General features: G+C 44.6%; 1 protein-coding gene across 1 annotated transcript in view; it reads left to right on the top strand.

Annotated features, from left to right (window-relative positions):
• MTUS2 (microtubule associated scaffold protein 2) overlaps positions 1-12,638 on the top strand; it is a 554,541-nt gene that overhangs the window by 303,404 nt on the left and 238,499 nt on the right. The gene's annotated exons all lie outside the window — the stretch shown is intronic.

Below are 12,638 nucleotides of genomic sequence, written 5' to 3'. Positions count from 1 at the left end.
AAAAGCAAAAATAAACAAGTGGGATTATACCAAATTAAAAAGTTTCTTCAAATCAAGAGAAAACATCAACAAAATGAAAAGGCAACTTACTGAGTGGGAAAAATATTTGAAAATCATACCTCTGATAAGGAGTTAATATCCACAATACACAAAGAAGTCATACAACTCAGCAAAAACAATTTATTTAAAAATGGGTAAATGACCTAAATAAACATTTTTAAAGGAAGATATACAGATGGCCAACAGGTACATGAAAAGGTGCTTAACATAACTTCTCATCAGGGCAATGGAAATCTAAATCACCATGAGTTATCACCTCTCACCTGGTAGGATGCCTATTATTTAAAAAAAAAGAACAAATGCTGGCAAGGATGTGGAGAAAAGGGAACACTCATACACTCTTAGTGGAATGTAAACTGGTAAAGCCACTGTGGAAAACAGTATAGAGGTTCCTCAAGAAATTTAAAGTAGAATTAGCATATGATCCAGGAATTCCATTTCTGGGTATATAGGCAAAGTAAATGAAAACAAGATATGAAAGAGATATCTGTATACCCCTGCTCCTTTCAGCATTATTTACAATAGCCAAGATATGTAAACAACCTAAGTGTTCATCAATATATTAATAAATAAAAAAGATGTGGTACATATATACAATGGAATATTATTCATCCATAAAAAAGAAAGAAATTCTGCCATTCGTGACAATATGGATGAACCTGGAGGGCATTATTCTAAGTGAAATAAGCTAAACAGAGAAACACAAATACTATATAACATTACTTATATATGAAATCTGGAGAAAAAAAACAGCTCATAGAAACAGAAAAAAGAATGGTGGTTACTGAGGGCTGGGGGGGAAAGAAATGGGGAGATGTAGGTCAAATGGTACAAACATTCAGTTATAAGACGGCTAAGTTCTAGGGATCTAATGTATAATGACCATATTTATTAATGTGGTATTATATACTTGAAAGCTGCTGGCGGATTCTAAGCATTGTTAGCACACACACACACACACAAAAGAGTAACTGTGAGATGAGAGATGTTTTAATTATACAGAGGCCTGGTGCACCGCCCTCTTGCAGTCCGGGAGCCCTAGGAGCCTCTTAGGCCTGCAGGGAGTGGGCCTAAGCCATCAGTCAGACATCCTTAGAGCTGCCGTGGAGGCGGGAGAGGCTCCCACAGCACTTCCCCTGTGGGGGCACACTGACCACCAGGGCACAGCTCCTGTGTTGAGCGTCTGCTCTCTGGTGGTCAGTGCACATCATAGCGACCGGTCATTCTGCCATTTGGTCAATTTGCATATTAGCCTTTTATTATATAGGATTAATCTTACTAATTATTCCACAATGTATATATACATGACATTATCATGTTATATACTTTAAAAATATACCATTATATTTGTTAATTATTCCTCAGTAAAGTTGGGGGGAAAGATTCATGTTTTTGCCTGGCTGGTGTGACTCAGTGGTTGAGCATTGGCCTATGAACTAGGAGATCACAATTTAATTCCTGGCCAGGGCACAAGCAGGTTTTTGGCTTGGTCCCTAGTAGGGGGCGTGCAGGAGGCAGCCAATCAATGATTCTCTCTCATCATTGGATGTTTCTATCTCTCTCTCCCTTCCTCTCTGAAATCAATAAAAATATTTTTAAAAGATTAATATTTTTAACAAATGCCTCTATTGACTATTTGCTATATGCCATGTACCTTGTAAAGGATTATAGATCCCAACTTGAAAGACCCCATCCTACTTTCTAAGACCTACAGTCTGGTGGGGAGATCAACATTGAAGCAAACATTTATAAGATTCTATAATGGACCTGTGTACAGAGAAAGGCATCCTATTGGAAAAGTGTGTAGTTTTCTTGGGACATCAGAGAATGTGGTGGGAGAAGAGGATACAAATGTGAAGGAACAGCAGTTATCAGGTGTGACAGCAGTCTGGATTCAAAGGGCGTGGGGGTAATGCATGGATGCTTTGGAGATCATGAAAGAGGGGTCAGCAAGGAAACTGATCTGTGAGTTAAAGAAGGCCACGTGAAGGGCAGTATAGAGAGTGGGTTGGGAGGGGAGGAAACCAGTATAGTCTCAGATGATAGAGGCTTATAGTCGGGCAGTGGCAGGATGCAGAGGAGGGGCTGGGTATATGTGGTCTTTAGAATGGACTTACTTCCTAAATTGTAGAGTACCACAAAATATATGGCTAAAAACAAATATCATTGCACTCTGGCCAGTGTTACTCAGTGGTTGTAGTGTTGGCCAATGCACCGAAGGGTCTCAGGTTCAATTCCCAGTCATGGGTTGCAGGTTCGATCCCCTGCCCCACGTGGAGTGTGGGTTGGTGCAAGTGTAGGAGGCAACTTACCAGTGTGTGTCTTTCACATCAGTGTTTCTCCCTCTCTCCCCTTCCCGCCCTCCTTTCCACTCTCTCTCTAAAAATCAATGGAAAAAATATCCTCAGGTGAGGACTAACAACAAAAACAAAGAGCAAAACTTTTTGCAAGAAAATTAAGTCTCAGTATTGTTGATATTTTTAAACTGACTCTGGGGTGTGCGTTATGCCTCAATATAAAGGGAGGAAAGCACTGTCTGGGTAAGCAAAGTTTCCCAAGTCAGAAGTGACTGTCTCTGAATGATGGCATTTGAAGCCATTTTAGATTTTCTTCTTCTTCTTACTGTTATTTAAAAATTGTGATGACAGCCATGCAATACTATGCAGTTAGCACATAGGTTAAAGAATGCCAGGCTGCCTTCATCTGTGTTTATCAAAAAAGACAGTTACAGCTCTGATTCTTTCTATGCCTCGATGTTTTGCTCATATATAAAAATGTATTCAGTGATTAAATGGGAAATGAGAAAAAGTAAATCCTTCATCTTTGATGTCTTTATGTTCAATATCAAAAGATGACCTCAGTCCTAAAGGAAATTGTAAATGGAAAAACAAAGGTGTTGTTCAAGCCGCTGCCCTGTGACATGGACCTTGTAGAGCATTTTTATACGATTGTAAATGTTGCTTTGAGCACAATTTTATAGAATGATGGACACGCTGTACACTTTCCCTGGTTTATAAGCTTTTAGTACCATGAGCACTCATAAATCCAGGGATTGCCGTGGACCTGCTTCCCCTGGCCGTCTGTTTCTTCATCCTGAATGACATTAAGATTCAGAAAGGATGGGCTGTCATTTTGCTGTCGGTTTTTCTGTCATTGGGTCAGGGCCCAGATTCTGTGGATTAATATTCTAATATTCTTTTCACAATTGGAATTATAAAGCAGAAAATTTTTTATTGTGGGTTGCATGCTTTTGTGAAGGCCAATTCTGTGCACTATGCAATAGACTACAGGCGATCTTTCTGTTTTGATACATTTCCCTGGTCTTCCCCAAATTGTCATTGCTTCAACAGGGAGGTTTGGTCTGCTGGCCAAAGCTGTTCTTTCAGTAGCTGGTGGAACATGCTTGGGAGGGAGGGGAGGACGAAGTGAGCATGGCTGGTAGAGGAAGGTGCTGTGCTTGAATGCTGGTTCTGGCAGCTCCTTCCTGTTGTATGGGGTGGCGCCCTGATTTTGTGACGCAGAAAATACTCTCTTCAGAAAAACAGGATCATAGTCAATTAATTTACAACAAAGGAGGCAAGAATATAAAAGGAAAGGGCAGTCTCTTCAATAAATGGTGCTGGGAAAACTGGACAGCTACATGCAGAAGAATGAACTGGACCCCTATCTTATACCACACACAAAAATCAATTCAAAGTGGATTAAAGACTTGAATGTAAAACCTGAAACCATAAAATTCCTAGAAGAAAACATATGTATTGGCAATGATTTTTTGGATTTGTAGCTTAAAGCAAAGGCAACAAGAGCAAAATAAACAGGTGGAACTACATTAAACTGTAAAGCTTTTGCATAGCAAAGGAAACCATCCACAAAATAAATAAGCAACTTATGAAATGGGAGAAAATATTTGCAAATCATATGTCTGATAGGGGTTAAGTTCCAAAACATATGACTCAATAGAAAAACAATAAACAATCTGATTTTAAAATGGCCAGAGGAACTAACTAAATGGACATTTTTCAAAGAAGACATGCAAATGGCCAGATACATGGAAGTGTGTTCAATATCACTAATCATCAGGGGATTGCAAATAAAAACCACAATGAGCTATCACCTCACAACTATGAGAATGATTGCTATAAAAAGACGAGAGAAAACAAGTATTGGTGAGGACGCTGGGAAAATGGAATGCTGCGTATAGCTGGTGGGACTGCAAATTAGTGCAGCCGCTATGAAAGCGGGATGGCGGGTCCTCAAAGAATTAAAAATAGAACTACCATATGACCCGGCAATCCCACTCTTGGGTATATATCCGAAGGAAATGAAGTCACCACCTCAAAGGGATCTGTACTTCTCTGTTCATTTCAGCATTATTTACAGTAGTCAGGACATGGAACAAACTAAGTGCCAATTCACTGATAAATAGATAAAATGTAGGATAGATGCACCATGGAATATTATTCAACCACGAAAAAGAAGGAAATGCTGCCATTTGTGACAACATTGATAAACCTGGAGAGCCTTGTGCCAAATGAAATAAGTCAGACAGAGAAAGGCAAATACTGTATAATCTCACTTACACATAGGATCTGAAAAATAGAACTCAGAAACAGAGAGCATATTGGTGGTTGTCAGAGGTCAGGGATGGGGAATGGGGGAAATGAGGGAACGTGATCAACAGGGTCAAATTTCCAGTTTGAAATAAACACATTCTGTGGGTGTAATTAAAAAAAAAAAATAAGAAAAATGTTGACGGGGGTAGGGGAAGCCATGCATGGTCCATTATGGAAAGAACAAGGCGGGTTTGTTTTCACACTTAGAGGAAGCCCTGACCCTCTCCATATGCTTGGGCCTCTCAGTGGGCTGGTTAATGTTGCTGTCATGGAACCGTCACCCTTCCTGCTGCAGGGAACTCTGTTACCATGAGCTCTGCTTGTCTGTCTGTTAGAAAATCGAGTTAGAGTCTTGCCCCCATCGTGAGGAGGGCAAAGGGGTCCAGGCAGAGAGGTTTGGCCACTCCCTAGGGCCCCTATGAAGGGCAGGCACACGGCTAGATTTTGAGTATGTGGTTAATTCCTCCAGGGCCTGCCTCCATGCAGTCACCGCGGCTGGCAGGCAGGCTGTAGACCTCTGCTGGGAGGACGCAGTGTTGTTTTTCAATAAAGAGGCAGATGTCTGGCTCTTGGAGGAGGGACCTAGTGGCAAAGTGACCACTTCAACACACTGAGGTCAGATCAAGTTCTCCACTCCAGCATCTCCAGATTTCATTTTATTCTGAGTAAAGCCAAAGCCCTTTCAAATGGCCACCATGTTATCTGCCCTCATTCTTCTCTGGCTCTCCCCCTCTCACTCTCTTTGGCCCCTGCCAGGCCGGCCGGCTGTTCATGCCACACACACACCAGGCCGGCTCCTGCTGGAAGCTTCCAGGCTCTTCCCAAGACCTTCAGTTCCTCTTTCAGCCTTTGCTCAGCTTTCCCCTCCCAATGAGGCCTGCTCATCACCCCACATCAATGATAACCCACCTGCACCCCCAGACCTCATTTCTTGTTTAGCTCTAGCATTTCATCTGGCACACTCATCCATTATATGCACTTAATATATATACATATACTTCACTGATTTTCTGTGTTCATTGACGTTCCATCTCCTTCTGTTCCAAGAAGGGAACGATATTTGTCTTTTTTATTCACTGGTGCATCTCAAGTGCCTGAAACAGCACATGGCATGCAGTAGGCCCTCAAATAGGTGTGGAATAGAGTTGACTAGACTCAGTCCAACAGTTATCTCATCCGCCTGAAATGGTGTTCCTTGTGTGTGTCATGGGATGTGTGAACAGAAAAGCATGGGAATGTTTCAGAGTCCTTGAGGCTAAAGGTTATAATTTTCTAGATTAAGTAATAGTAGCCAACCCAGCACCATCAATAGTTAATATTGGTTTCTTACGACATGAGCTAACCCCTTTAGAGCTGTGGAGGTAACTGCTGTCATCCTTATTTTACAGATAAGGGAAGCTGAGGTCTGTAGGGTTTGGAAAGTAACAGATCACAGTTTTGAAGCCAAGCCCTACTGACTCCACCCATGGTTTGATTACTGTGACATATGCCACCGGGACTGGGTGATGTCACACCTGTGACAGTGGCAGCGCTGCTGGTCAAGTTCAATCCGCAGGCTCCCAGCTGAGGTGCACAGGGCAATTTGACCTGATGTGTTCTTGCCAACTGCCTCCATGACCCTGGCAGCAGTGGGCAGGGAGGCATCTTCCTCTTTCAGAGGAACACAGACCACCTTGGGACATCTTGGCATAGCATCAGGGCTGGGACCAAGCTCATTGGAAGCTCTTGGGTATAATGGCCCTGCAAGATACTGGATTGCATCTCCCTGCTCACTTCCAGTTTGCTTGACCATCCCTCTAGAGGGCTCAAAACAATGTTTATTATCTCCTCACCAAAACAATACCAGTGCATATGCAATATATATATATATATATATATATATATATATATATATATACACATATGACCGGACGACCGGACTACTGGACAACTGGCTGGTAGCTATGATACACACTGACCACCAGGGAACAGACACTCAATGCAGGAGCTGCCCTCTGGTGGTCAGTGTGCTCCCATACTAGGTGTGCCACTCAGCTGACAGGCGCCAGACTGGGCTCACCGCTGGAAAGTGCAGCTGCGGCGGTGGGAGCCTCTCCTGCGGACACTCCCCCTGTGCACCCAAGCAGCGGTGGTGGCAGGCACAGTGCCGGGAGCCGGTCCATCCTTGCTGTTTCAAGGGACCTGGCATATATGGCATACTGTTCTTAATATGTTTGCTCACCTTCTTGGCACTATGTGTTTTAACCAAGGTCACCTCTCTGAGAAAGGTTGTTTCCCCAGGTAGGGATTTTCCCCTGAAGTTAGGGAGGGAATAAAACCTCTTAACTAAGTGCCAGGTGGGTAATTCATCACTTTAACTACGAACAATCATGCTTAAGCTACATAATCTTTACTCCCTGGAATGGAGATAAGAAATGCCCTAACCTTTGGAATAGAGATTGATAGGATTGGAATCAACTGGTATAAATACAGATGTAACAAGACAACAGGACACAGAACCTAGACACAGAACCTAGACACAGAACCTAGACACAGAACCTAGACACAGAACCTACACAGAACCTACACAGAACCTAGAGACAGAAGAACTTCGCTGGAGAGAACATGGCAAAAGATCCTGGACAGAAACTGGCCACAGAACCTAGAGACAGAACCTAGCGAGAGAACCTGGCTGAAGAACCTAGAGACAGAACCTGGCTACAGAACCTGGATAGAACATGGCAAGAGAACCTGACTAGAACCTGGTGACTGAACTTGGCTGGAGAACCTGGACAGAACCTGGCTGGAGAACCTAGCGAGGGAACATGGCTACAGAACCTGGCTGGAGAACCTACAGAACCTGGCAATAGAACCAGGCAAGAGAACCCAACCATGCTGATCAACTGAACGCTGCCTCTGTGTCATTCCTTCTTCACCAACTCCGTCCACACCTTTGGGGACCCCTGGACCTGCTGGGGTTGGACCCCAGCAGCACAGCGGGGCCTGGATGAGTGGGACCAGCGCTGCGCCCATGGGCTCCTCCCCAGCCACCTGCTGCTTCATGCATTACTTCATGCTATGCGGGATCAATGCAGACAGTGGGCTGGAGCCCGGTGAGCTGGCAGGTAAGGCCGGGCTGTGGCAGCGCAGAGGTCTACTGATCCCAGCAGGCCAGGCCTGCCGGAGTCCAACCCCAGCAGGTCCAGGGGTCCCCAAAGGTGTGGATGGAGTCGGCGAAGAAGGAATGACACAGAGACAGCGTTCAGTTGATCAGCAGCCTAGCCAGGATCTCTAGCCAGGATCTCCAGCCAAGTTCTGGTCTGGATCTCCAGCGAAGTTCTGCTGTTTATTGTCTTGTTACATCCGTATTTATCCCAGTTGATTTTAATCCTGTCAATTTCTATTACAAAGGTTAGGGCGTTTCTTATCTCCATTCCAGGGAGTAAAGATTATGTAGCTTAAGCATGATTGTTTGTAGTTAAAGTGATTAACTACCCGCCTGGCACTTAGTTAAGGAGTTCCATCCCCTCCCTAACTTCAGGGAAAAATCCCTACCTGGGGAAACAACCTTTCTCGGAGAGGTGACCTTGGTTAAAACACACAGCGCTAAGGGGAGCAAACATATTAAGAACAGTATGCTATATACGCCAGGTCCCTTGAAACATATGCTGTGCAGATGTTTCTGTCCTGCAGCGACTGTGTCAAGCAGCAAGGATGGACCGGCTTCCGGCAAATTTCCCCTTTTTTATTTTTTAAATGATAGCGCATGCAAATCAGTGGCCACCTCTCAGATTGGGCCGTTTAAAACTCGGAAGAAGACTGGCAAGCAATGACAGTGAGCATAACTATAAACATAGTGGATGGAGTGCACAAGGAGCCCCATTCCTGTAGAAGGTTGCCGGCCTCTTCAGTCAAGGGATTACAGCTGTCCTCAAGTTGTTGGTTTGATTGTCTTTGTTGGTCTGGCTAGCGGGCGGCATCACTGGCGACGGGCTTCCCGAAGCGTCAGTGAGTTGAAGGGCTGCATCAAAGGGTCCATCAGGGCCGTGGTTGATGGTGGTGTCGGTGTCCGAGGAGGAGTAAGCTGTGCCCTCTGGGTCAGCTGATATGGAAGATGGAGGGTAGTAGAGAGAAAAAGAAGAGAAAGCAAAAGAACTACAAGGCATGGAAGTGTTTAGGAAAAAGAGGGAGAAGAAAGGGAAGAAGGCAGCATCCTGACACAGCCCTTTCCTTCAGCTGACCCTTTCCCCGTAGTCCAAGGTAGAAATGGGAAACAAGTCCTGTTGCAGTGAGAGGGCAGCTGCTGTCAGCCAGTCTCTGTCTTTACCTGGGTCCCGATCTGAGCTGGGCATTGGAAGTAGGAAGCAGCCATGGGGACAGGAGACCTTCCTCAGAAGGGGCGAGTGTTCAAGCCCCTGCACCATTGGGGAGGGGGGTCTGTGCCCCACCTTTGTTGCACCCCAAGTTTTCTCCTACTGGCCCCCGACTGTGCCTGTCTTAGGTTGCCCCACCCTGTGGAGTCTTACCCGTCGTTGACTACCAGCCATCTCTGGGCCAAGTAGGGTGATGTGAGGTTCAGTTTTGTCTCCTTGATAGCCTATGTCCCTCTGGCCTCCATGCCCAGCAACTGCCTTGGGATCCCCTTGCCTGCTGGCGGGGCCCCGGCATTGATCACATATCTTGGGGAACCCAGGTTTCTTCTCCAGGGAGGGCCCAGCTCATGCTATTGGGTGAGAGACAGATCCATGGTACCAGCCACCATGAGGCTTCAACCTCAGCATGAACAGAGAGCTCAGGCAACAGCTATGGGCAATTGGATTGTAAGAAGAAGGTCCCTCTTGACACAAGGGTAAGAGGGGCCAATACAGGACAAAGGAGAGTCCTGGAACAGGGCTTTCTCAGCCCAGGATGTCAGGCTCTTGGCACAAGACAACTCCATGTATGGGACATATACCAGACACCCCCTAGTCATGGCATAAAAGGGAAGTGCCCTTCCTGGAACAGTAGGGTAGGGAGATTCTAGAAAAGGCTGTGTTCAGGAAAGAAGGAGAAAGGCCAAAGAACCAGCAAACAAGTAGTTAGATTTTAAAAAAAGGAAAAAGGAAAGGAGATGTGGGGCAAAGCTGGGACATGTGGAAAGACAAAAAGGAGGCACATGTGATCCTCCCAATGGACAGATTGTTCCAGCTCAGGGCTGCACATCTGCTGCAGACGGGCACTGGTCAGGTGTGCTATGATGAGGCAGAGATGGCGGGCGGTGAGACATAAGGTCGGACTAGACAGTCTGGAATCTACACAGGTGAGTCTGCGTCCTGTGGAAATATACAAGCATATCCTCTCCCCCAGGTTAAAAGTACATCAGGTCCCTTCCAGGCTGCTGTAAGCAAGTCTCTCCATTTGACGAGGGCTTTAGGTTTAGTTAGATCAGGGTTCCAATGCCTGTACATCGGGGAATTTCTCTCAGAATCTACATTTAGTATATTAATTACAAATAGAGTACGTTGTAGAACATGATGAGAAGAGGAATATTTAAACTCATTTTCTTGTAATATTTTGTAACAGGAGTAAATCAAACACCGCTGGGGCTATATAATAGAACTCCCATTTGAGACAAGATATCTCTTCCCCATAATGTAAAGGGGATAGTCGTAATTACATAGGGACAGAATGTTCCTGAATGTTGATCTTCATCAGCCCAAGTTAAAATCTGAGAACTCTTTTTTACATTAGATGCCTTGCCTAGTCCTACTAGGGAAGTGGAGGTGGTGTGCGTGGGCCATGAAGAGGGCCAATCCTTCCCTGCTATGCAGGAAACATCTGCTCCTGTATCCAATAGACCTTCAATTGGTTTTCCCTGAATTTGTAAAATTTTTGTAGGTCTAGTAGCATGGATTTCTTGTATCCAAAATGCTGCATCACTAGATCCAAAGCCTCCGGCCCCTCTAGCTTCCTGGGTAACAGCTGTCCCTATTTTATGTATTGGTAACAGGAGTAATTGGGCAATTCTCTGGTTGGGCTGAATCTGTATAGTTGTGGTGGGTGGGGAAAGTAAAATCTGTATTTCTCCTGTGTAGTCTGCATCAACAACTCCTGGGATGACTAAGATCCCCTGTAACGAGGTGGAGCTCCGTCCTAATATTAAACCTACAGTTCCCTCAGGCAGCGGCCCAGACACTCCTGTAGGAATGGCTGCTACTGGCGAGTCTGGGGTTAGTATTGCATGGGTGGTTGAGTGGAGGTCCAATCCTGCACTGCCTGGGGTTGCCCTGAAGAGGTCACTGACTGATTGAAATTTGCAAAGGGGTTGAGGGTTGATGCCCCTATTATTGCAGGGGCCTGGGGCTGGCCCCTTCTCAAGTTTCCCAATTGAGGTGATGGGATATAACCTCCTTGGGAGCTATTTGTAGAGTTTAAAGGCCAATCATTTTTATGGTATTTTGATCTACATTCCTTTGCCCAATGGAATCCTTTCTGACATCGGGGACAAACGGTTTTTGGAGGATTAATATTATTCCCTAATGTATTTCCAGGCTGTCGAGGAGCTTGCCATCTGGCCTGAGTATTATTATTATTTTTATTTGGGCATTCTCTGCTAAAGTGCCCAGATAAGCCACAAGAGTAGCAGTTCATATTTCTTTTATTACCTGTATTATGCTGGCTTGTCCTATAGCCTGTACATATTGAGGGTATGTCTCCCCTTTGAGAGCTGCAGCTATAGATACACCCTGTATAAATGCTGGACTTACATCAGCACACTGTTTTATAAAATCATTTATAGTTCCTGTTCTGAGAATCGGCCTTAATAAAGCCTGACAGGTATTATTAGCATTTTCAAAAGCCAGTTGTTTGATTAGGATATCGGCTGCCTCTTTGTTATTGATTACTCTCTTGACTGCCTGCATGAGGCGAGAAAGGAAATCCTGAAATGGTTCCTCGACCTTCTGTTTAACCTCTGTAAGGGTGGTTGTTTTTCCTGCTGTATAAGGTAGGGATTTCCAGGCACTTACTGCACAACTGGTTACTTTGGTAAGTGCCTCTGTGGGCATATTCATTTGCTCCTCAGCCGTGTTAAAATCACCTTCTCCTAATATCATGTCTAGGGTTATTCCTTTTCTGGTTTTTTCGCTAGTGGCTACAGCTTTCTTAGCAAGATCTTCATATTCAGTTTTCCATAATAAGTAATCGCCTCCTGAGAGACAGGATTTACAAACCTGTGACCAATCATAAGGAGTCATCCATTTACTGGCTAGGGTTTCTACCAAGGTTTGTGTGTAAGGAGCTAGAGGTCCATATTCAGAGCAGGCCAATTTTAATTCTTTAAGTACTTTGTAAGGTATAGGCTCCAAGGTGGGGTTTCTATTCCCACCAGACTCATTCTCATATGTAACTGGGAAGCAGAGTGAGAATTCAAGATCTCCATTAGCTTCAGCTTCTCTTATCGCCCTTTGAAATTTAGACATGGAGCTCATAGGAGCCACAGGACCTGGTTTAGGCTTCCTTTCTAATTTGGGGAGCCTGTTTTGAATGGGAGGGCCATTCTCCTCTCTACTGACTGGAAAGGACCAATGGTCATGTTTATGATATTTATTCTCCTCCCGATCAGTAGGCATAGCTAAATTGCTTTTAGATTGAGCTGAAGACAATGATGATGTATCCTCTCTGGGTGGAGCCGAGGGACTATTTAAATTTTGAGAACGTTCAACCGTTTTTGCCTCTGGTGCCAAGGTGTCACAGATTGAATCCCAGAGGGAAAAGAAACATGGCAGGACCTTCTCAGATCCATGGTGTTTCTTTAATTGCTTTCCTACTTCAACCCAAGTTTTTAAATTAACAGTTCCATCCTCTGGAAGCCACTGACATACTTCTTCTATAAAACTTTCTGTCTGACTGGGAGTAACCTTAACTCCAATTCTGCTAGTAAGCATATGCATTAAAAGATTAATACAGAGTCTTTTTTCTTTAGACTCAGTATGACCCATCTTGTCA

The sequence above is a fragment of the Myotis myotis genome, unplaced genomic scaffold (assembly GCF_014108235.1).
Source record: "Myotis myotis isolate mMyoMyo1 unplaced genomic scaffold, mMyoMyo1.p scaffold_m19_p_3, whole genome shotgun sequence".
Classification (NCBI taxonomy): Eukaryota; Metazoa; Chordata; class Mammalia; order Chiroptera; family Vespertilionidae; genus Myotis; species Myotis myotis.
The sequence above is the reverse complement of the archived record's forward strand: the minus strand, read 5'-3'. Positions and strand labels throughout refer to the sequence as shown.